Genomic DNA, 25502 nt, shown 5'->3' on the forward strand with positions numbered 1-25502 from the left:
TGTCATGCTCTAATAAAAATATAACATTAGGGATCTATTTTCTTCCACCTGACCAGGACAGTAATAGTGATGATGAAATGCTAAGGGAAATTAGAGAGGCTATCAAAATTAAGAACCCAATAATAGTGGGGGATTTCAATTATCCCCATATTGACTGGGAACATTTCACTTCAGGACGAAATGCAGAGATAAAATTACTTGATACTTTAAATGACTGCTTCATGGAGCAGCTGGTACGGGAACCCACAAAGGAAGAGGCAACTCTAGATTTAATCCTGAGTGGAGTGCAGGAGCTGGTCCAAGAGGTAGCAGGACCGCTTGCAAATAGTGACCATAATATAATAACATTTAACATCCCTATGGTGGGAAGAACATCTCAACAGCCCAACACTGTGGCATTTAATTTCAAAAGGGGGAACTATACAAAAATGAAGGGGTTAGTTAAACAAAAGTTAAAAGATACAGTGACTAAAGTAAAATCTCTGCAAGCTGCATGGGCGCTTTTTAAAGACAACATAATAGACGCCCAACTTCAATGTATACCCCAAATTAAGAAACACAGTAAAAGAACGAAAAAAGAGCTACCGTGGCTTAAAGAACCATGTAAAAGAAGCAGTGAGAGATAAAAAGACTCTCTTTGAAAAGTGGAAGTCAAATCCTAATGAGGCAAATAGAAAGGAGCATAAACACTGCCAAATTAAGTGCAAGAGTGTAATAAGAAAAGCCAAAGAGGAGTTTGAAAAATGGCTAACCAAAAACTCCAAAGGTAATAACAAAATGTCTTTTAAGTACATCAGAAGCAGGAAGCCTGCCAAACAACCAGTGGGCCCTTGATGATCGAAATACAAAAGGAGCGCTTAAAGACGATAAAGTCATTGCGGAGAAACTAAATGGATTCTTTGCTTCAGTCTTCACGGCTGAGGATGTTAGGGAGATTCCCAAACCTGAACTGGCTGTTGTAGGTGACAAATCAGAGGAACTGTCACAGATTGAAGTGTCACTAGAGGAGGTTTTGGAATTAATTGATAAACTCAACATTAACATGTCACCGGGACCCGATGGCATTCACCCAAGAGTTCTGAAAGGACTCAAATGTGAAGTTGTCGAACTATTAACTAAGGTTTTTAACCTGTCCTTTAAATTGGCTTCAGTACTCAGTGACTGGAAGTTAGCTAATGTAACACCAATATTTAAAAAGGGCTCTAGAAGTGATCCCAGCAATTACAGACTGGTAAGTCTAACGTCAATACTGGGCAAATTAGTCGAAACAAAAGTTAAGAATAAAATTGTCAGACACATAGAAAAACATAAACTGTTGAGCAATAGTCAGCATGGTTTCTGTAAAGGGAAATCGTGTCTTACTAATCTATTAGAGTTCTTTGATGGGGTCAACAAACATGTGGACAAGGGGGATTCAGTGGACATAGTGTACTTAGATTTCCAGAAAGCCTTTGACAAAGTTCCTCACCAAAGACTCTTATGTAAATTAAGCTGTCATGGAATAAAAGGGAAGGTCCTTTCATGGACTGAGAACTGGTTAAAAGACAGGGAACAAAGGGTAGGAATTAATGGTAAATTCTCAGAATGGAGAGGGGTAACTAGTGGTGTTCCCCAAGGGTCAGTCCTAAAACCAATCCTATTCAATTTATTCATAAATGATCTGGAGAAAAGGGTAAACAGTGAGGTGACAAAGTTTACAGATGATACTAAGGTACTCAAGATAGTTAAGACCAAAGCAAATTGTGAAGAACTTCAAAAAGATCTCACAAAACTAAGTGATTGGGCAACAAAATGGCAAATGAAATTTAATGTGGATAAATGTAAAGTAATGCACATTGGAAAAAATAACCCCAACTATACCCACAATATGATGGGGGCTAATTTAGCTACAACGAGTCAGGAAAAAGATCTTGGAGTCATTGTGGATAGTTCTCTGAAGATGTCCACGCAGTGTGCAGAGGCGGTCAAAAAAGCAAACAGGATGTTAGGAATCATTAAAAAGGGGATCGAGAATAAGACTGAGAATATATTATTGCCCTTATATAAATCCATGGTATGCCCACATCTTGAATACTGTGTACAGATGTGGTCTCCTCACCTCAGAAAAGATATTCTAGCACTAGAAAAGGTTCAGAAAAGGGCAACTAAAATGATTAGGGGTTTGGAGAGGGTCCCATATGAGGAAAGATTAAAGAGGCTAGGTCTCTTCAGCTTGGAAAAGAGGAGACTAAGGGGAGATATGATAGAGGTATATAAAATCATGAGTGATGTGGAGAAAGTGGATAAGGAAAAGTTATTTACTTATTCCCATAATACAAGAACTAGGGGTCACCAAATGAAATTAATAGGCAGCAGGTTTAAAACAAATAAAAGGAAGTTCTTCTTCACGCAGCGCACAGTCAGCTTGTGGAACTCCTTACCTGAGGAGATTGTGAAGGTTAGGACTATAACAGCGTTTAAAAGAGAACTGGATAAATTCATGGTGGTGAAGTCCATTAATGTCTATTAGCCAGGATGGATAAAGAATGGTGTCCCTAGCCTCTGTTCGTCAGAGGATGGAGATGGATGGCAGGAGAGAGATCACTTGATCATTGCCTGTTAGGTTCACTCCCTCTAGGGCACCTGGCATTGGCCACTGTCGGTAGACAGATACTGGGTTAGATGGACCTTTGGTCTGACCCGGCACGGCCATTCTTATGTTCTTATGAGGAGGGATAAACTCACTGGAAATCACTATTTGATCTTAGGCAGAATTTCTAGCATATTACTGAAATTTATGATTTCTTTTTAAAGATTTCACTTGTTGATTAAATCTGGTTAATGAACAGGAATCTGGCTGCCTCTTGCTAAATATAAAGCAAGATAATTTCAGGTAATTTCTCACAAAAATACTTTTTTTCCCCATTACAAGTATTTTTTGTTTTCTTATATCCATGAAATGGTGGATTTTCATGAAAGTTCTGAAAATTTTTTCCCATGGCTTGTCATGTCATTTTGACAAGGAGCAATGTCCAGCCCTGCTTGAATATTCCCTTATGTTCTCACCTCTTCCCCGCTGCACTAGTGGTGGTCTTGCTGCATGTTGCACAGATGTTTCTTCCACTCAACTCCATGGTTGTTTTTCAAGTGGCTTCTTAGAGCAAATGTTTCCATGTGTGTATGCTCCTTCTTTCTGCTGACGCCTTTTCCTTCTATACAAACAATCTGCTGCTGTCTTTCAGATCTAGAGAGAGAATGCCCCATTCCACAGATGCTGGTTTCCATTTAGGTTCCTTGGCACTGGTACACATGGTCAGCAGGCAATCCCTCCCTTCTGTCTGTTCCTCATGACTAACAGTGTTGATGTTTTGTTCTTTCAATCGTATTTCCCCCTGTTACCCTTCCTCAGACTGCATTTTTTTTCTCTTTCTTGTAACTTTCAACTCTCTTTGTATTAGTGGCCCAGATGGGATGTCTTCATTTTTCACTACAGCTTGGAAGAATTTTTTTTTTTATCCAAGTCACCACAAACTATTGACCTGTCATGAATTTCATTTCTTTGATGACTGACAACATCTTGCTATTTTTTTGTTGTTTTTTTTTTTTTGGGGGGGGGGTAGGGTGGGGGGTTACACTGATTAGTGCAATTAAATTCACTTTCTTTAGACCACCACTGCTCTTTTCCTTTTTTTGTGTGGTGCTGCTCAGCGTGGTGAATTACAGGATGACTTAGAAGAGATGAGTAAATATCAGACCCTAGTGATGAATGAGAGGATCTCCTTTTTAGTTCTTGTGTGTGGTAACAGCTATAGATAAGATTGCCTAAACATTTCTAAAGAGTCCTTTTCTTTTGCTTATAAGAAAGCAAAAGGTTGTCAAACCTTTCATTTTTAGAGCTGAAATATTGCACATAGTCACTGACCAAGGCTAAATTATTCTGAAAATTTGGCTAAATTTGGTTCAACAACTTTTCAATGTGAAGGCAGTGAAGAAAAATACACTTTGCCACCGTGACACATTGTTGCAACCTTTTATGGACAGCTCTAGTGAGTCATTCATCATACACCATCTAACATGGACATGAGGGCCAGATTGTCCATGGTTCTTTCCCATCTCCTTCTTTCCTCCAGATATCTAAAGAACAGGCAGGGACAATCCCTCAGTGACTATACTGGATGGTAAATAAGGAAAGGATATGTACAGAATGACCTGGGGTTCTATGGCACCTACCTTACTCTGGGACACATTTACTTCAGTTGCCACAGTGTAAATCTGGAGTAAATCCATTGAATATGCCACTGAATGAGCCAGTTGTCCTGCGGAAAAAGTATTATGTGATCATATAATTAAATAATGCATTATAACACATATGCACAAGAGTTAAAGTAAGGGCCGTCAAACACTCCAGCTTATCAAAGTGCTACCAAAGTGTTTGGAGGCAATTATTGGAGAATACTGTAGTATTTTATTTTATAAGAGCAATGAAAGGATATATAAAGGTTAATATAATTTTCTTTTCTTTATTTTGATAAAAATGTAAGTGTACTTTGGAAAGAAATAGATAAGTTATTTAAACAGCTGTGTTTTGAAGTAAATTTGGGTTTAAACCAAGAAACATTTACAGTACCTGACAGTTTCACCTTATAAATGTGGAATGGCACTCATTGTTTTGCATGTTTATGTATCTCAACAGAGCTGCATGAATACTTCCAAATATATTCACAAATTCACTTTTCCAACCAAATTTAGTCACTTTTCAGGTATATCTGGTGAATTTTCACACTGTGAACCTCTTAATAGCTCTTTGTAGGTGTGGGGAACAGAAATAATATATGTGATTTACATAAACAAACACAGTGCAAAGAGTGAATTATAACTAAAAAGTATGAATTAACATTTCCATTCCTCACTCCCAGACATAAAAACTAAATCAAGACCAAATGAACCTAGCATCAAGATCACATCGTTTGACTGGATAGTATTAATGCCAGCCTTCTACAGATTCATGTTGTAATGCTATTCGGGATTCATGTATGTGTTCTCACATTCCTCAGGAGCCATGATCACTGTGACTATAAACAACAATCACAAACACACTGGGAATGCCAGAGAAGTGAGAGAATCATAGCTTCATTGTGTCTTTCTTTGGTGATAGGATTATGGAAGTAAACGTAACACAGAATATGTCAATATTTTACATAGAAAAATCAGAATGATTAGTTATATGGAAAAACATGGAGTATTCTAGATTTTTCTGAGTAAAGGAATGATATACCTATGGTGCCTGGAAAAGCCTCTCCTTAAATGTGCAATATTTGTGCTTTATATGTTGTGCTAGTAATATATCTGAAAAAAATTATTATTTCACAGACTTCCTGTGCCTCAGAGATTACTTTTGTCAGCAGTGGGCCAAGTCCTTGACCAAAGAGGAGGATCATGGGTACAGACAGGATCGTTGGTGGCATGGACTTCTTTCAGTGCCATTTGCAATACATGCATTGTAATATATTAACTACATTACATAGGCCTATGTACCCTTCTAACATGGGCAAGTTCTCAAAAGATCAGCACCCCAAATTTGGGTCTGAAACTTTGCCATTTCTATTCTAAACTCACATATATATGGGAATAAACAGTACATCGCACACATATTTACCAACATCGTCATCATTATCTTAATGATTATGGTAGCACCTAGGAGACCCAGCCAAGGATTTGGGTCCCATTGTGCTGTAAAGAAAAATAACAAAGAAGACAGCCTCTGTTCTAGAGAGCTTGTAGTTTAGGGGTGAAGTTAATGGCAAAACTTCCATTGACTTCCTTGGGGTGAGGATATCACCCTAGGTTAGACACGACATGACAGGTAGATAAAACAGACAAATAGGGTGGGCTGGGAGATGAGATAACAATAAAATGAACAAAGTTTTAGCAGAATAAGCAGTGAAGCAAAACTGGCAGCTTGTTACTTGCCTAACCAAGTATATTTAAATCATTATATAAAATATAGAGATGTGTAATATAGACAAACATTTGTAGTTATAAGGAATATGAATCCTTTTGTTTCATTTTGTAGCATTATAGAACAATGAATAGTGAATACAACCATTGAGGAAGAAATTCCTTGACAGTGTTCAAATGCCAGTACTCATCATCATAACCCACACAGAAAAGACACTTTACTCCTTTTTACAGTGGAATTGTTTTTATAGCAAATGCATATTTTTGTACTAGACTCTTTCAAATAAAAAATGATGTTATGAAACATACGCACATTTGTATTTTTATGGGTAATATAGTTTTCCTAATAACCTTTTCAGGGCAAAGATTCTGCCTGATTTACAGAAATGAAGTCTGTGTAAATTTGATTAGGCATCTAAGCACATCAGTCTATCTAGCAGCCATGTACCTGATTATACATAGGTGTGTTATATGAGGGCAGTTTAGCTTGGATCATATCATGGCTCTAACCAAAGTGGATTTAGAGATAATGAGCTTGCATCTTAGAATACTTAGGATTGCAGCATGCTCTCTAAACTGATGATGCAGCAGCTGCATAATGCAACAACGTAATTTATTCATGTAATATGTACAATATTGCTGTAATAAAAAGCCCATTGGTGGTTCCTCTAATTCTTTATCTGAACACGCTGTTATTGGTAGCTATGTAAGTTAATATTTCAACACTTCAATTTCTGGCTATTTGCAAATCCAAGCTATAATATTTTAAAAGCTAAAACATTTTATACAGTGTGAGCTGTACTTTGAATCTGCCTGAACTGAGCTTAGTTCTTTAGCTTGTGAACAATACATTTTGTGCCGATTTCAGAAAACCTGGAAATCACAAAAAGAGAAATGACAAATAAGAGTGGGTAGATTCTGAACTTGGTACAAAATATGTAGTGTTTTAAGTGTGGTATATGAATCGTTTTTCCTTTTTCTGAAAAGGAAGTTTAGACAAAATATTTCAGAAAGATGTGCTTGGTTTACACGAGAATAACTAGGACTGCACCAAAATGTGCGCTGGCTTACATTAAATAGCGTTTTTTTTTGGCTTATAAATATAGCAATGTTTATATTAAAGGTACTCCTCTGAAGTAAATTTTAATAGGCATATATTAACTTTCAACAAGAGTCTACATGTAAAGACAGTGATGAAGAGCATGACAACAGAATGCTTGAAAATTAATCTGCCAGTTTGACCCAGTAACCGACATGCATACTAAAACTCTGATGTGAATTGAAAATAAAATAACCACGCTTGACAGATATAATAGTTTAAGTGATTTCAAATTAACCACATCCCACTGACCGCAAGTGAAGAATGTGTTCATTCTCCCGCAATGAAACATGCTCTAGGGACTCATTATATAGAGTAGAGTAAGTAAAACCAGAGTGGAGTAATTGATGCTGAGGAGGAAGGAAGAATGACAGCTATTTAATGATTCTCGAACTTATACATAAAGATACCACAAGCACTTAATATATGATTTTTCTCTCTCCAATCTAGAAATATTATAGGCTTAAATCTATATTACGTAGTAATTGCAACACTTGATATAGCTGTTAGGAATAATGAATCATGGCAAAGATGCATCAGCCAATCCATGGAAAGAGTGAATAACAAACAACCCTGTACCATTATGTGTATATGTATGATGTGACACATTTTGCAGTGGTGTGATGAAGTAAGGGTATGATATGTACTTAATCTATCTATCATCGTAACTGTTTTTTAAATATTAAAGATTTCCTAAACAGTTTTTGAATAATCTAAAAAATAATAAGCATTTGATTTAATTTTATGTTACTTGGATTTTTTTTCACATACGCTAAAAACTTTTTTATAGGCAAGTTACAAAAGCACAAGAAAGAGATTAATAGATACATAATGATGAACAGTAACAGCTAGTCAGCTGGCGTCAGCAGGGCTAAGTCCCACCAATAATGCCATTACTATATTATGTGGCTGATGTATCGCAAGGTTCCTGCTACCACTGAAGCCTCCTGGTGTTGCTGCAGCCACTAGAGGCTTCTGTGACAGGGCCGCCCGGAGGGGGGCAAGTGGAGCAATTTGCCCCGGGCCCCACAGGGGCCCCCACGAGAGTTTTTTGGGACCCTTGGAGTGAGGTCCTTCACTCTGGGGGCCCCTGAAAACTCTCGCGGGGCCTGGGCCCCCGGAACTTCTTCCTCTCTGAGTCTTTGGCGGCGGGGGGTCCTTCCGCTCTGGGACCTGCCACCGAAGTGCCCCAAAGACCCGCGGTGGGGGCTCCTTTCTCCCCGGGACCCACTGCCAAAGTGCCGAGTCTTCTGCAGCAATTTGGTGGCAGGAGCCTCCCGCCGCCGAAGACCCCAGGCCCCTTGAATCCTCTGGGTGGCCCTGTTCTGTAAGGCTTTTTCAGTTCAGTCCCAGAATCAGAGTATAGGACTGACTTATAGGTACCCTGGAGCCTTTGCTTTTCCTTGTTACTCGTAGACCCATCAATTATATTTGCTGCCTCTCACTACTGATTATGAGTTGCACAAAGGGTTTATAAATGATGGGATGTCATTAACTTCTCGGCATCAATGGTAAGACTGCCAGAAAGAGATGTTGTTTAGCCCATAATGTGATGATGGTTTCATAAAGTAGTTGTGTCTTCACTAAACTGAAACCACCAACAATATTTGTAATTGGCTGCCGAAAGCCACTAGTTAACAATGATTACTGGCCATTACTAAGGAAATAAGTTTGACACCAAAAACGCTGCATAAAATAAAGGAGGAGTCATGGAAATTTTCATTAAAATCACTGGGTGGAATTCTGGTCCCATGAGAGTTTTGCCATCGATTTCACTGGGGCCAGGATTTCACTTACTGAATTTTCACCAGTGTTTTTAACCTCTAAAAAACTTGCCATCCAGCCCTTCAGTATGATGTAATATGGACAGTTTACAGCCTTCATAAGAACATAAGAATGGCCTTCAAAAAGGAAGGTTCACAGTGAAGTTCCAGACTGTGGGTAAGGGTTGGCTTTCCATTGCATGGGCATGGCATGACGTCCTCCTGTTGCCTAGTTATTCACCTCATCCAAAGACAGCACATCCATAATTGTATCTCCACCCAATACAATGCTTAACTTTTACTCACTACTGGCTTTAAAGCTTTTTTCCCTGCTTGAGTTGACAAGTCCAGACCCATGGGAGGTGTTTATTTAAGCAGGCAGAAGATGTCCCTTGCTCCCCTGTACAGGTTAACTGCCTCTCCCCTGCTGGTGCATAATGTAAACCATCTTGTTCTTAGGGTATATCTTTGCTGCAATTAAAAACCCACCGTTGGCCCATGCCTGCTGACTCAGGCTCATGGGGCATGGTCTAAGATGCTGTTTAATTGCAGTGTAGACGTGCAGACTTAGGCTGGAGCCCTGGCTCTAGTACCCTGCAAGAGGGGAAGGTCCCAGAACTCGGGCTCTAGCCTGTGCCCAAACGTCTATGCCACAGTTAAACAGCTCCTTAGTCTGAGTTCCGTGAGCCTGAGTCGTGGGTGTCTAATTGCAGTGTAGACGTTGGCCACACCACACTGCACCTGGCTGGCAGACTGAAGGGAATAATGCTTTATGGCTGTGGAGAGAAGAAAGAGGCAAACTGCTGCAAAAGAGGAGACGAGGGGTGACAATGACTCCTCCCCTGGAATCGGGATGGGCAGGAGGGTTTAAAAGGGGCAGCCCATGTGGTGAAGCCCCCTTTCTCATGGAGTAGGAAGGAATACAGTGACCGGAGAAATGGATTGGTAAAGGACTTAAAAAGGAGATGTTGGTTAAAGGAACAGAATGGCGAGGGGGTTGGGGACTCCCATGATTGGTATGGTAGGGAGCAAATTCCCCTTTCTTATAGCCCACCTTAACCCTCCTATGCGGGGGAGGAATGGTAAGGGCCCAGAAATTGTTTGGCTGGAGGACCTGAATGGGAAAGAAGTGTGGCTGGTGCAAGCTCCCCGAGAGGTTATTGAATGAACACGGGGTTACCTGCATGGCACATTTTTATGTGCTGGGTAGTCCCAGCCTGATTATAACTATATGTAATGCCTCCTGTCCTTCTTATGGTATAGTCAGACAATCCCTCTGTAAACCTCACTACAAAGAGACAATTCTTGCTTCCTTTTAGGAATCTAAATTAGCCCTTATGATTGGTGAGCTCTAGCGCCACAAGCATATTTTAAAGGTACCGAATCATACCGCTAGCTATGAAATAGTTTTAAAAGTGCAGTATAAGCTGGTAGGATGACTCAGCTGAAACAAAACAGCAACATTCAGTGAGGTTTACAATTATAAACCAAAACTAGATAATAGAAGCAAAAATAGCTCCCCCTGCCCAGATGTTCCCAGGCAACCCAATGTTCTGCTCCCTACAGTATTTCCCCTCCGGTCCCAGCAGCCTTTTCCCAGAGCACCCAAGTAAGAGGAGGGAAAAGTAAAGCTGGAGTTAATCCCTTGTGTACTATGGGCTAGGACATGACCCTGCACCCTATCACATGTAGCCATTTTAGCCCTCTGTATAAAATATCTTCTCTGAGCAATGATTTTATAAATGAACATTTAAAAAATAACTTAGTCAAAGCAAGGAGATACACACATTCTTGAGATAGGCACATTCCAGAGAGGCGCTCAGACTGCCTCAGGAACTGGTCCTATATCTGCATGCAAAAATGAGGTGAATTGAAGAAGACCCAGTAAGTGAAAATATGTTTGGGCATCTATGCAACACTACAAAGGAATCAGCATATTATAGCAGAATACTATAGCAGTACCATCTGTGCCACTGTCTGCAGGTAAAGCAAATGCAATTTTAAAATAAAATAAATAAATAAAACTCTTCAGTTAGTAAAAAAGACTGCGCTGTCTCACTCTTCTCTCTTATTGTTTGCCTATTTCACCCAGTTCTGCACACCTTAAGGCCAAACATGAGTTGTGATAGGCTGTCATGCAGTTCGGATATTATAGATGAAATCCTTCCAGGAACAGCATCTGGCTTGTTTTGTAAGCTCCGCAGTCATTCGTAGTGATGGGGTTACATGTGCCCTAGGCCTTGTCAGATGGCTAGGCTTCTTTTTCTCCAGGGTTCACTTTTTTTAATTCATCTTTGATTGTGAGGAATTTATGCTCTACATTACATGCTTAACTTACAGTTATTTTGCGGGTTTTTTAAAAGACCATTCTTTTATAAATAAGGCTGTTTGAAAGCTGGCCATTTCTATGCTGGATTTAAATGTATTTTTCTTAAGGGCTCATATTAGACTTCTTTACAAATGTGGAATAAACTCTTCTGTGTCTTTCTTTACAATACTCTACCTCTTTTCTAGAGTATTCCTTGACCACAGAATCATAGGAATTAGTGATGGAAATGACCCAAAGCTACCTCGTCCCTCTAGCCCTGATAATGCTAATGCAGGGTTGGTCTCAATGGACCAGAGAGATCTTAATATATTCCCAAGTATTTTGTCCAATCTAATTTTAAACAATTTAAGCAACGAGGCTTTTACCACTTTTCTGGGAAATTCACAATTTAGTAATCCTCACTCTTGGACATTTTTTGGACACTCATATTTTTTTTTATCTATCTCATCCTTTATCCTACTTATAATTCTTCACCGTTAGTCCACTCTCACCACTTTCTGTCTTTAAAGCAAGAGAATATACCTGAAGGCAGTATTTGACTCGCCCTCAGCTGGGGTAAATCTAAGCAGTTCCATTTACTTCAGTGGAGCTACATTGATTTACATTAGCTGAGAATCTGACCCTATGTGTTTAGCTTCTTCAAATACTTGTATATAATTAGCATATTTCCCTTTGCTATCAGTTTGCCAGGGTGAATTTATTTAGTTCCTCCAAAGATTTACAATCCAAAGGCCACTCTTACTCACATTAAGTAGTATATTACTCAATGAGTAGTCTTACTGAATGGGATGGGATGGAGAAGGTACTATTCAGTGTGAATAAAGGCATCATAATCTGACCCACAGTGACAACATATAGACAAAATATGAACCAAGGAGATGGGGAAGGAAATGTGAGATAATTGTGGGTTGGGCAGGGAAGTATTTCTTCACACAAAGCACAGTCAACCTGTGGAACTCTTTGGCAAAGGATATTGTGAAGGGCAAGAAGATAACAGAGTTCAAAAAAGAACTAGATAAATTCATGGAGGACAGGTCCATCATTGGCTATTAGTTAGGATGGGCATGGATGGTGTCTCTAGCCTCTATTTGCCAGAAGCTGGGAGTGGGTGGCAAGGGATGGATCACTTGATAATTACCTGTTCTGGTCCTTTCCCCTGAAGTAGCTGACATTGGCCACTGTCGGAAGACAGGATACTAGGCTAGATGGACCTTTGGTCTGATCCATTATATCCGTTATTTTCCTTATGTTCTTATGGGGTAAGTAGAGAAACAATTTGTAGGCAAGCAGATGAAGTAAGTGGTGTGAGATTGAGCATGGAAGAATCAGCATACATAGTGAAGTTGGATAGATGATACATAACGCAGCATGATAGATGCTGTTATATTTTAAAGTATTTAAAATGTTTATAGGGAATAGAGAAGTTTTTGAGGAATTGTGTGGACAATGAGGTGACTGAAGCTGCACAATTTCTAGGATAGAGTGAATGAATTGATATATTAGTGTTCAGAGAGTTGGTTGTAATCTAGGGGTGGCCAAATACTGCAAAACAGGGTTCACAAATATTTGTTCAAATTGCTAGATGTCTTCATGTTTTTGCCCCTTTTTATTCACTGTTCCTAGACACTTGCTCTAACTGGGGTTGATGATTGTTGTTGTTTTTCTTTTTGCAGGGGTGTATGAGGAATGACTGTTCTTCATATGTGTACTAGAATTTGTGTGTGTTTGTTTTTTGCTGTTAACCAATCACCATTCATTATTCTTTACCATTTTTCTGTCATCCAACCAGGTAGCAGGAGAAATATGATGAAACTTAGATCACAGAGAGTAAATAATAGAAAGTGACTAAATGAAGTGAACCATCTGAGAACAACCTATAATCTGAAATTTGTTCACATGAACAGCTCATAAGAAATAATGATTTGTCAACAAATCTGTAAAAAACAAAGTTGGCTTGGGAACAGTTTTTATACCAAGAAAAGAGCTAAGCTCATTGTATATAATATTTTTACAATGAATAATTTAATCATCTCTATTGTGAACAAAGGTAATTAGCCTGCAAGGCATTGCATTGTATGACTATTTTTTCTGTGTGCTCTCCTCACAGGCCACACCCACAAGACAAAGCCAGTTCAGAAGGCTGTTTTACGCAGGAAGAGCCATGGATTGATTTTTGTATGTGATGTGAAATCAGCAAAATGTATCTTTGTGCCTGCTTTTGGTGCTTTGTCTGGCTACTATAAAAATGCTTCTGCTTTTGGGGAGCACTGTCAAAGAACTTCCCATTCTTTGTCTTTTCTGCTGTAGCAAATAATGACGGTTAAGTTTTTCTGTGTAGTTTTACAGTGATGTGACTAATCACCCAGCTGAACAGCAAATGGATCTCTGGGTCACAGTTTGTGAACAACTTGTAGTCTGAAATATGTTTGCATGAAGAATTTGTCAATTTTAAATAACAAATTTATTGGTGAAAATCAAAGTTTTTGTGAATAATTTGCAAACAGAAATTGGGCCAGAGGCTTTGATTAAACTTCACTACAAGTAGTTCACCCAGATGCAGTCCTCATCCATGTCAGTTGACTATTGCAACTCTTTTCTCTATGGCTTCCCCAAGCTCCAGCTCTAGCGATTTAAGCCTCTGCACAGTGTTGCTGCCCGTCATCTCACATGGATATCTGTGCACATATAAGTTAGGACAAATTCATTCCTCCTGCAACTTCATTGACTTCCGTGCAAATTCCCCTTGCATTCCCAAGATTCAGTTCTACACTGTAACACCTCCTCGACCTGGGGAGTCCTCCTTCTCCTCTTTACTCTGCCACTGCACACAAGCTCATGGTGCAAAAGCATCTTTGATGTCACTCCTATAATCTGGAACAGCTATTTTATATCTCTGTGCATCCACAATGCCCCATTCTATCCCAACTCACCTTAAAGTACACCTTTTCTGTCATACATATGCCTCTGAATTTCCTGTCCTTCCATTGCCCTCATGAAATGGTTTAATTTATTCACCATGCAATATCTTTAAACACTGCTCACACTAAATGGTTTCTTGTATTAGTTAACCAGACCTGCTCTTTTAGGTCACACTCTGTTTAAAACATAACAAAATAAAGTCACATTTACTGTCTCATTGGTCACTGTCCTTTTTTTCCTGCCTGCCAACCGTCTTTCAATTCTGTATTGTAAAATATTGTGTGATTGATTAAAAGGAACACTTGGAAAGGATGCATGGTTTGTGTCTCTTGGTTCTATGGCTTGCTCTGATAATGACTTTGGGAGAGAGCTGTGATTTTCTGCTCACTACCATATACACTCACCTGCATTCTCACTGCATACCCTTCTGCCACCCCTTCACCCCCCCAAAAACCCAACAACTTTCTTTTAGTAATTTTAGGTTTGATGTTTGAAAAAGCCACATACAATTATGGTCTGGATTTGCCCACACATTTACTACCACTTAGCATGCAAATGGATTATTTGCATATTAAGATGGATGTTCATTAATTAAACTGGTTACACAAGCATGGACATTGAAAGCATAGTTATTTTTGAAGTTAGGCCCTTTGTAACTAAAGTAAGAAGCAGATCCCATGAAATGATAACTGAATTTATTGAAGATGAGCAGGTGTGAAGGAGGACTATGGTGGAATAGGACTGGAAGGAAGAATGAGAGAGGGAAGAACAATTATTGTAGGATAGTGCCTATTTTCTTGAAAAAGTTCATTGGCAGAAAAGGACAAGTGTGGAGTGGGAAGAGGGATGAAAGAGAGAGTCAAAGGTAGAGAAAAATTGATGATCGCTGATTTCACAGGAATAGATTAAATAGTACTACAGGATCAGCAAGAGTAAACCTAGACATTTCACAAAAAGTCCTCTCCCAGAAAGCACACAATGGAGAAGAGGTCTGGACTGGCATGTGGAGAGATCTGTCTGACCTATTGTCACAGAGGGGGAAAAAACTCAATAAGAATTGAGGACACTTCCTGCATATACAGCAGAATTTGATGCTAGCCCTAGAGGGAAATTAACTGGGACTATAGCTGGTCAGGGGATGTTTTGACTAATTGTTTTTTCATTGAAAAATGCCAATTCATCAAAACTGAAACTGTAAAACAGAGTTGGGCTTGATGAATTTTCTGAGTGGAAAAAATGTCAGGGAAAAAAAAGTTGATAAATTGTTAAAATGTTTCATTTTGATATTTTCTAACCAAAATTCCAGCTTTCTAGTTCAAAATGACTGTAAGATAATTTAGACTGAAAAAGAAATTAATAAAAAAAGGTCAAAATGAAATTACAGAAACTAAATGTTTCAACTGACCTGAACTGATAAAAATCATATTTTTGGTTTGCAAGTATTTGAGATTTCAACTTTTTATCCTGATCTGAGACAGAGAAAAAAAATTGTACTGTCAGAAATATTTATGGGCTTGGAAAATCATTTTCCCACCCGGACTTGCTGGGAGATTATTCCCATATCTGAGAGGCTGTCTTGTGGCAAGATCAATGCTATATGGGTACATGAGGTTGTATTTTTTTAAGACAAAAATATGAGTTCTTTTTCCTTTACTATATATAAATTGTGGGTCAAATCTTCCTCTTAACTTGTCATGATGTGCTTCATATTCATTTCAAGTAAGTGGTGCCAGTTGGTTAATATATCAATAGCAGGGAAAGAGGGTGGGAGCATGCCAATGTTTAAACATTCATCTTTTACCTTTCATTGGACTAAGTGGAATATAGTAGATGCCTTTGAATTCTAGAGAAGACTTTTCTTCAACCCACTCAAACCCCATTTCTTGTAGAAAGGGATTGTGGCTGAACTAATTTTTTTCATTTTGTCTGAAGAAAATAATCAGGAAAGTTAAACATAATGATTTCACACCGTGACTATAATGCAAACACATACTTTAACCATCACTGTCTCTGCTCTAGTCAATGACCAAAAACATCAGTGTTGTGTACCGAAATATTACACACGGCATTACATTTAGAAATGTGCTGAAGTGTTAGATTGGGTGTTTATTTATGGTCCATGAAAAATAAGATTCTATGTGCTTCTTATGTACAACTAAATAGCCAAAGGTAGAGTACTGAACATTTCAGAACCCAGCAGTCACTGTGAGAATGACTTCATTATTCTCTGAAGGGTTTTTTTCCCAGCAGAGTCTGGTTGCTAATAAACAATAACTAACATTACTGAAACCTGGAAACAAGAACTTGAGCAGGTCAAACTTGATTGGAGAGAATGCCCACACAGCAGAAAAGGCAAGATGCTTTGGGAATGCAAGCCACCCAGGGTTCACAATAGAAACCCTTACTGGAATTGTGCACAAATGTTCTCCCAAACACCAAAACATATTGTTCATGGTTCACTAAAAACCAAGCAAATAAAAAGACCCATTGACAATCCAACCACCCCACCCAACACTAGCCATATTTGGTTGTTGGTTCAAATATCCTAGAAAAACAAAAGCAGCTTTCATAGGCATCAAAATGTCATAATGCTGCAACACACTTTTACAGAGCTGCATGGTGCTGCTCATGAATGTTCAGGATTTTTTGTAGTCCACAGAATCTCACCATATTTTTGTCTAACACTCTGCCTGCTGGCAAAAACACAGTTTCATTTGGGATCTAATTTTATTATATCTATTTTCTCTTGCTAACATTTATGAGCCAAACTAGTAGTTTAAAAGACCTCTAATCCCTATGTTTTATAACCCTTCCATTGCTGGGTATGTTTTCTCCAAATTCTCCTCACAGAAATATTTGGTATGGGTTTATCTGGAGGCTGGAAGTGGCAACAATAGGTAATGCTATTTTTCAGAAACCTACTCTGGTTCAGAGTTTAGAAGCAAGGAAGTGCAAAGATGGGTTGGTTGCTGACATTTGTATGATGTCTTGTTCATACAAAAGGAAATAGAAGAACAATTTTCTAAGGCTAATTCCTCGGCTGGAGCTAAGAAAATTTACACCAACTGAACATTTAGCCTTTTAATCATTATTTTGTTATTGACTCATACAAGAAATCATATTTTACTGATGAATTGTTGAGGTAAATATTATTTAATATATCATATATTGTATCTTTACTTTAACTAAAAGAATTTGAAGGCTCACATTTTGCCTGGTTATCAAGTATTTCACCTATTTGCTATGTGAAGCTTGAGTGTCTTGTCCTTTGCCAGAACTTGCAGGTTGGTTTTCCAAGTGGATTCAGATTTCTTCCAGAGTGATCAACAGATTTCTGGTAATACTCCAATTAAACACGCGTCATTGGCACTGATTTTCCACATGATTATCTCAAATAGCTTTGGAAAGGCGCAGAGCTGTCAATCAGTACACAATGGATGCAGGTCTGTACAACAGTGTTTGCTGAAGAGTGGAAGACAGTGCTAGCTTTTCTTTGCTTTTAAAGTGCTTTGCAAGATATGTAATTATCGCTTTATTAGATTCATTTCTCAGTGAGCGTGTTGAGAGTAATTCAGGGCAGTAGTGCAAGATACAGAAAAATATACTGAACCAGACCAAGATCATTCTTCACATTTTATATGGATGTCAATGATTGTTTTTAGTGGAATGATAACTTCAGTGAGGAATTTTCATTCAGAAGTTAAGTGACCAACTTTTTTCTTTCCTATATAAGTGCAATGGGAGTGGCACTTGGAGGTAATAATGGTGCAGAGAATCCTAAATCCTGTGAACCTGATTCTGACCTGTGCCCCTCAAGAAATGCAGGCAAGCAGTGGATAAGGGCAGTAAGGGGAAGGTGAAAGTGCCTTTATGCCTTCTTTGCTCTTCTGAGATCCTGGCTGCCAGGGGGAAGTTCAGCCTTGAGAGAAATCTAGAGTAGACCATGGAGCTGCTCTAAGGGTGTGTCTATACTTCAAACTGGTGATGCAATTCCTAGTTCAAGGAAACATGCCTGTGCTAGCTCTGATCTAGCTAGTGCACCAAAAGTAGAATGTAGTGGATACACCCCCAACTCACAAGGTAGGTGTACCCTAATTACATGTGATCTGTAATAGTCCCAAGGGATATTCTGACAGCCCAAAATTCACTCCACTAACTATAAATCTCAGACTGTCAGTGGAGCATGAGGAGGTGAAATCACCCACAATTCAACCAAGGGACTAAATAACATCTAATTTATTGAATGCAAGTTATTTCTGTTTGTAAAACAAAAAAATGTATAAGCTGCAAATATCATTGTCATAATAAGTTTCATGAATCTTGAAACTCCCTTCAAGTGCTGCAAAGAATTGAGCCATTTCGGAATCTCTAGAGCATTTTCATGGAACTTGTACAACTAAACGCTGAGCTTGTATGTTGGCTCCACACAGGCACAAGGGTTTGGCTACACCGTCAGTTGCAGAATTAGAGCCCTGATTATCAAGCACATGTCAGTAATAGAATTTATGCAATAAAACCAATTGGCCCCTCTCTTGGCTAGTGTAAATCAGCATTTTACACCAGCTTAGAATTTGGCTCATTTTGTTCTGTAGTAATAATATGGCACTTGGCTCATTGTGGTTCACATTTTTTCCCACGCTTGCATGTTTAAGATATCTATTTTTTTAGTTCAGAAATGAAGAAAATGGTATGTTTGTGTAGAAGCCGAGTCCAGTTGCATATGCAGATAGTCCAAGAATTTCGATACCAGATATGGAAAATCTTCTTTACTCTTCATAAAAAAGTTTAAAACAAACATCCTCAAAAGAGAAAACAGAAGGAGGGTTCCTGTACTTGATCCTGTGTTGCATTGGATATGCATATGTTGTTGCAGCTGCTTCTGTTCAAGAGAAAGTATAGCTCTGTAGCTTTAGGTACTGGTGATGCACTGGAATGAAATAGTCAAGTGTCAGATTCTGATTATTTATGTACTACAAAACCTAATTATAAGGCATAAGAAATAGAAAAGATTTTGGAGACAGCAAAAGGCACAGGATTTGGTTAAGATCAGTCACAAGTCACCAAATACTGGATTAAATTCCGGAGTCACTTACTCAATTATTATTTGCTTTTTTTGCTTATTTGTTTGTTGCAAGGGGTCTTAGAGTGGAAATCCTACTGAGGAGCACAAACTGTAGAATAATATCTTGTCACTTATGTCAGGATACTGAAACGGGGTGTAAAATGAGACTATATAGCTATAATTTTGAGGTTGTAAAGCAAGGGTCAAACTGTACAAAACCAATGATCAAATAAATGTATAGTTTTCTATTTTAGTGCAGCTCAAGGCCCGAGTTTCTACATCCATGAACATTCATCCTTTGGATTCTCTGCTGAGGCTCCCAATAAGTATATCAAGTATCGCTACTTGTGGGGATTTTTTAAAGATGTAGCTACGTCCATTAGGAACCTGACTAAAAGAAAAATAGAAAGGTGCTAAGGAATAGAAGGACCAAGGACCAAGACTCATCTTACAACATAATGAATTGTGTAGGTTGGAGGTATTTGAACCTCTGGCTATAGAAAGCATGAGAACCTCCCTTAGGATGCCAACAGTACAGGAATTTTAACTGTTGTCATCAATCTACACTTACTGTGAACTTAATCACAACTGGATTTTTCAGTCTTGATGGAGTCTTATTAAGAATATATGAACTTCTCAAGTCTCATTTTTCTTTAGTGAATTTTAGTGAAATTGTATGTATTAGATTTGTAAAAAAAAATGTATATTGTTTCCTGTGGTCAGCCACAAATGCTGGGCATCAAGAAAAACAGCAAGCAATACTTTCTTTGAAGTCTAATAAATAGAAAAATAGCATTCATAGTTAGAATACATCAGCTGTAAACATCCTGCATATCCACAAGCAATTACTGTGCATTTTGTCTGTCAATATAGCTTTCTGTATTGTTAAATAACTTTTTGAAAACCTAATTTACAGGAAAGCTTTCTGATGTGAAAGAAAGAAAAAAATTAGAATAAGACTTTGCTTGATTCAGCACTGATGGCTGTGGCTTTCAATATCCATTAGTATCTAGACAGGTGCCTTTCTCCCACATACACATATAAGCTAACCACACAGCTAATGTGCACAAAGTCACAATGATCACGGTTCTACACTGTAGCCTATTGGGATAGTAATTTGATCCCTAGCATAACCCTCATTATAAAGCACACCATAATAAGTACATCTCTGATAGGAAGCTACTGCACTTAGGTTCCCTTCTCATTTGAAGCTCAACATGAACAGCTTAACACCATCCATTGATCTATCTATTGCATAGAATACAAATTACATGGGTCTCAAAACTAGTCCTACAGAGAGACATCATTGTCTGGCTAAGTTAGAAGAAAGACAGGAGGCCATGGATGTGATTTAGTTAGGCCACAACTTTATTCACTTAAAATATCTGGGAGCATGTGGTAACAAATTGTACCAAATGCAGGAGCCCCAAACTCCATTCCTTAGCTTTCCTAAGGGACACTTTCCTTCCAATCCTTTTCTAATCCATTTTATCTGATAACAGAATCCCTGCCATATCAAGTCTCTGCACTGCACATCCCCCACAAATTTTACATATTTAGGTGTGACATTATAACTTAATCCCCCTACCCCATCCCACCAGGTCCCAGAGCAGTTGCAGGGAAGGTAAAAACTCCACCCTGCCCTGACCACTCTGATGGTGAGGGAAAATTCCTTCCCAGACCCCCAAGAAAAGAGCAATGAATGGATCAAAAGGTATATGGAGTACAGGTATTGAAGGCTATGTGCTGTTCAGGAAAGATAGAAATAAAGACAAAGATGGTGGAGTAGCATTGTATATCAATGATGAGGTAGGATGAAATGGATAAGACAGAGTCTGTCTGCGCAAAAATCACATTGGGAAAGAAAGCTACTAAAGCCTCTCCTGAGATAGTGCTTGGGGTGTGCTACAGACCACCGGGATCCGATTTGGATATGGATAGAGAGCTCTTTAATGTTTTTAATGAAGTAAATACTAATGGGAATTGTGTGATCACGGGAGACTTTAACTTCCCATATATAAACTGGAGGAAAAGTGCTAGTAGTAATAATAATAGGGCTCAGATTTTCCTGGATGCAATAGCTGATGGATTCCTTCACCAAGTATTTGCTGTACCAACAAGAGGGGATGCCATTTTAGATTTGATTTTGGTGAGTAGTGAGGACCTTGTAGAAGAAATGGTTATAGGGGACAACCTTGGTTTGAGTGATCATGAGCTAATTCAGTTCAAACTAGATGGAAGGATAAACAAAAATAGATCTGGGACTAGAGGGGTTGATTTCAAAAGGGCTGACTTTAAAGAATTAAGGAAATTAGTTAGGGAAGTGGATTGAACTGAAAAACTTGGGGATCTAAAAGTGGAGGAGGCCTGGAATTACTTCAAGTCAAAGTTGCAGAAACTATCAGAAGCCTGCATCCCAGGAAAGGGGAAAAATTTCATAGGCAGGAGTTGTAGACCAAGCTGGATGAGCAAGCATCTCAGAGAGGTGATTAAGAAAAAGCAGAAAGCCTACAAGGAGTGGAAGATGGGAGGGATTAGCAAGGAAAGCTACCTTATTGAGGTCAGAACATGTAGGGATAAAGTGAGAAAGGCCAAAAACCATGTAGAGTTGGATCTTGCAAAGGTAATTAAAACCAATGCTAAAAGGTTCTATAGCCATATAAATAAGAAGAAAACAAACAAAGAAGAAGTGGGACAGCTAAACACTGAGGATGGAGTGGAGGTTAAGGATAATCTAGACATGGCCCAATATCTAAACAAATACTTTGCCTCAGTCTTTAATGAGACTAATGAGGAGCTTAGGGATAATGGTAGGATGACAAATGGGAATGAGGAAATGGAGGTAAATATTACCACATCCGAGGTAGAAGCCAAACTCGAACAGTTTAATGGGAGTAAATCAGGGGACCCAGATAATCTTCATCCAAGAATATTAAAGGAACTGGCACATGAAATTGCAAGCCCATTAAAAGAATTTTTAATGCATCAGTAAACTCAGGGGTTGTACCATATGACTGGATAATTGCTAACATAGTTCCTATTTTTAAGAAAGGAAAAAAAAAGTGATCTGAGTAACTATAGGCCTGTTAGTTTGACATCTGTAGTGTGCAAGGTCTTAGAAAAAATTTTGAAGGAGAAAGTAGTTAAGGACATTGAGGTCCATGGTAACTGGGACAAAATACAGCATGCTTTTACAAAAGGTAGATTGTGCCAAGCCAACCTGATCTACTTCTTTGAGAAGGTGACAGATTTTTTAGACAAAGGGAGTGCAGTGGATCTAATTTACCTCAGTTTCAGTAAGACACTTGATACAGTTCCACATGGGGAATTATTAGCTAAATTGGAAAAGATGGGGATCAATATGAAAAATTGAAAGGTAGATAAGGAACTCGTTAAAGGGGAGACTACAATGGGTCATACTGAAAGGTGAACTGTCAGGCTGGAAGGAGGTTACTAGTGAAGTTCCTCAGGGATCGGTTTTGGGACCAAACTTATTTAATCTTTTTATTACTGACCTTGGCACAAAAAATGGGAATGTGCTAATAAAGTTACTTCATTTGTACCACGGGCTGGATTTATTGTATCAAGAGGTTTCTTATATCACTAGATCTATGACTATACTAAATGGAACGGTCTGCCTAGAGAATGGATGGAAAACCCAGGAGCCCATAACTCCTTAGCTTGGGAAGCAGTTTATGGATGTAACCATTATTGTATTATTACACACACACACACACACACACACACACACACACACACACACACACACACACACACACACACACACACACACACACACACACACACACACACACACACACACACACACACACAAAATAGATTCCTAGCAAATAGATAATATAATCTAGTTTAGGAAAAGAGATTTTTTTCCCTTCTATCTTTGTGGATAAAGTCATTTTATGCATTCTCTCCTGTCCTGGATATGAAAAAGTAAATCCTGTGTTACCCCAATTTAGGTAACCCGTAAGATAATTTTTTAAGCAGCAGGAAACTGGGCTATCTGGCTGAGTAGATAATGATATCAGCTGCTTCCTTACACAACAACAGGTGCTTTGGCATAAAAATGTATATCATCATACTGAGATGATGACATCAGTTCATACTTCAGCTTAATTATAAACTACTTCCATTAATCCTCAAATAATTAAACATTTTGTGTATGCTGCAAGGTGAAACATAAAAGCAAAAGGTGCTTAAGGTTAAAATGCCAATGTTAGTTTCTAAATAATGTAAATCTGTTCCCTCCTCTTCCAGTGCAAACTTCAACCTGATTTTGAACATCTGTTTATATTTTATTGTATCAATCAAAAAGTGGATAATAATAAATATAATTGAAATTCAATGGAAGCTTGATTTATGCATTAATATTAATGAAAGGAAATCATTGGGAGTGTTTGTGTTAATTAAGACTTCTCACATGAGCATGAGTGTACAGGATCAGGTCCTATGTGTGTATACATTTGGGAAGAAAAGACTTGGTGCAAAGAGTTAAAGAGCAAGCCTGGCTTATCATGGAGATAGGATTGTTGGAACTAGTAAATCAATATTCAGTGTTTGTAGATTTTATGTAGGAATATTCTGCGTAGAAACGGACACATACACTGTACATCTGAATAAAACAAACTCAGTGAATAAACTTTATCAAAATATGGGCACCTCTTACTTATACTAGATCAAATAATCAATGGCTTCAATAGTAATATTTGTAATACAGCAAAACATTTAAACTTAACTAATATTTACTTTTTTAAAAAGTATTTCAGCGTGTACAAAATGCACCTCCCAAATTCTGTGCACTTTTTACTTCATATACTCATTGATTGTTAGTACACTCTATATGTACAACTTTATTATGGTTTCAAAACTGAACAACAGATTGTACATCTTTGAATTTGGTATAAAAATCAGTAGACAGAACTGAATGATAATTAATCAAGTTCCTAGGCTAAAAGAACAGAGAAACATTGCAAAGAAAAGATTATGTTCTTCTGCCTTTAACTTTAAAATATAGCACTGACCTTTTTTTAAAACAGATGCTATCTGCATGAACCACGTGTCCCTAAGCAAATTAGTTATAAGAAATACATCCAAGGACATAGCCATTTAAGAATCAATAAATTATGCATTTGTCATTTGTTATTGTGTACGTCTTATGCTGACATCTTTGACATGAATGAAAGTCTCTGTCCACAGTAATAGCATTAACAATTTAACAGAGGTGGTTTTATACAAAAAGGGAAGAGGTTTGAAGAATTTCTGTTTATCACCACATACATATATACAACTTAATTATTCATTGCATGTCCACTTAACAGCCCACTCTCCTTTATGTAGGTTGTGCTGAATAAAAAGTTAGATCCTGAGTACATTACATATTGCTGTCATTTCTATTCAGTGTAAAAAGAAAATAACAGAGTGGGTATGACACAGATTTTTGGAGACCCAATCCACAATGCTTTGTTTATTGGTGGGCATTTTATGATAAATTCATAAAAGAAGAGTTTTATTTTCTATAAGCAAAATCCATAGTGGAATTTTTTAGAAGGTTTAGTTGAAACATTTGGATGACCATATGGAATTCTTAGTGGAGTCAGGGGACCATGCAGTTATGAAATCTGATCACTATCTCCCCAATGACAGCTGGAGCCTTTACACCATCAGAAAATTTTCAGACTTCTAATTTGTCATAACTACCTCCTGTGGAACAGAAATATGTTCTGTAGTTAGACACAAGAGTCTGGAGCTACAGAACTACACATACAAGCTCCCTCTCACTTTTAGTTTTCAAGTTTCAAATTAATTCCTTGACTGCATTTTGTGATTCCTTGATGCAAGAAATAAAATGTATATACAAACTACTACAAAAATATGTGGTCTTGTAAAATCACAGCCATTTTCCCAAGATATTTTAGAGAATCACTTATTTTGAAAATCCTGCTTGTCTAACAGTCATTGATCCATGTAGTTCAAAGTTAGAAAATATTTGAGTCACTTTTTTAGTCTCTCTCTCAGTTTTAGTGGTGGCAACAAAAGGAGTGATTTTTTTATCTGTTTTTGAAACAGTAGCATAACATTGTAAATCTCCTTATTTATTTCATTTATTTGATTCATGTGAATTCTTCCTGCACCATAGCAGGTGTGGAAGGACCCAGCAGGTTCACAGTCAATGCAGGCAAGGGCAGGCTATGGAGAAGCCATGCAGAAGGTTCTGTCAGCCCCCTGTGAACTCTGGAATCAAGCTCTAGAAGACCACAAGGAGAGGGGGTAAGTAGCAAACCTGTGTCAAAGGTCTTTTTTTTATTAATCATAGATCCATTTGTATTATGGTTGCAAAATCAGGATCGTGGCCCATTGTGCTAGTCAGTGCTCAGA

The 25502-nt window shown here is 38.2% G+C and overlaps 1 protein-coding gene across 2 annotated transcripts in view; it reads left to right on the top strand.

Annotated features, from left to right (window-relative positions):
- Positions 1 to 14274, top strand: part of ZIC4 (Zic family member 4) — a 260534-nt gene extending 246260 nt beyond the window's left edge. For both annotated transcript variants that reach the window (XR_004002009.1, XR_004002010.1), the window contains one exon: positions 13236 to 14274. The gene's annotated coding sequence lies outside the window, so the exon portion shown is untranslated. The remainder of the gene's footprint in view (positions 1 to 13235) is intronic.
- Positions 14275 to 25502: the final 11228 nt, after the last annotated feature.

This window comes from Gopherus evgoodei, chromosome 9 (assembly GCF_007399415.2).
Source record: "Gopherus evgoodei ecotype Sinaloan lineage chromosome 9, rGopEvg1_v1.p, whole genome shotgun sequence".
Classification (NCBI taxonomy): domain Eukaryota; kingdom Metazoa; phylum Chordata; order Testudines; family Testudinidae; genus Gopherus; species Gopherus evgoodei.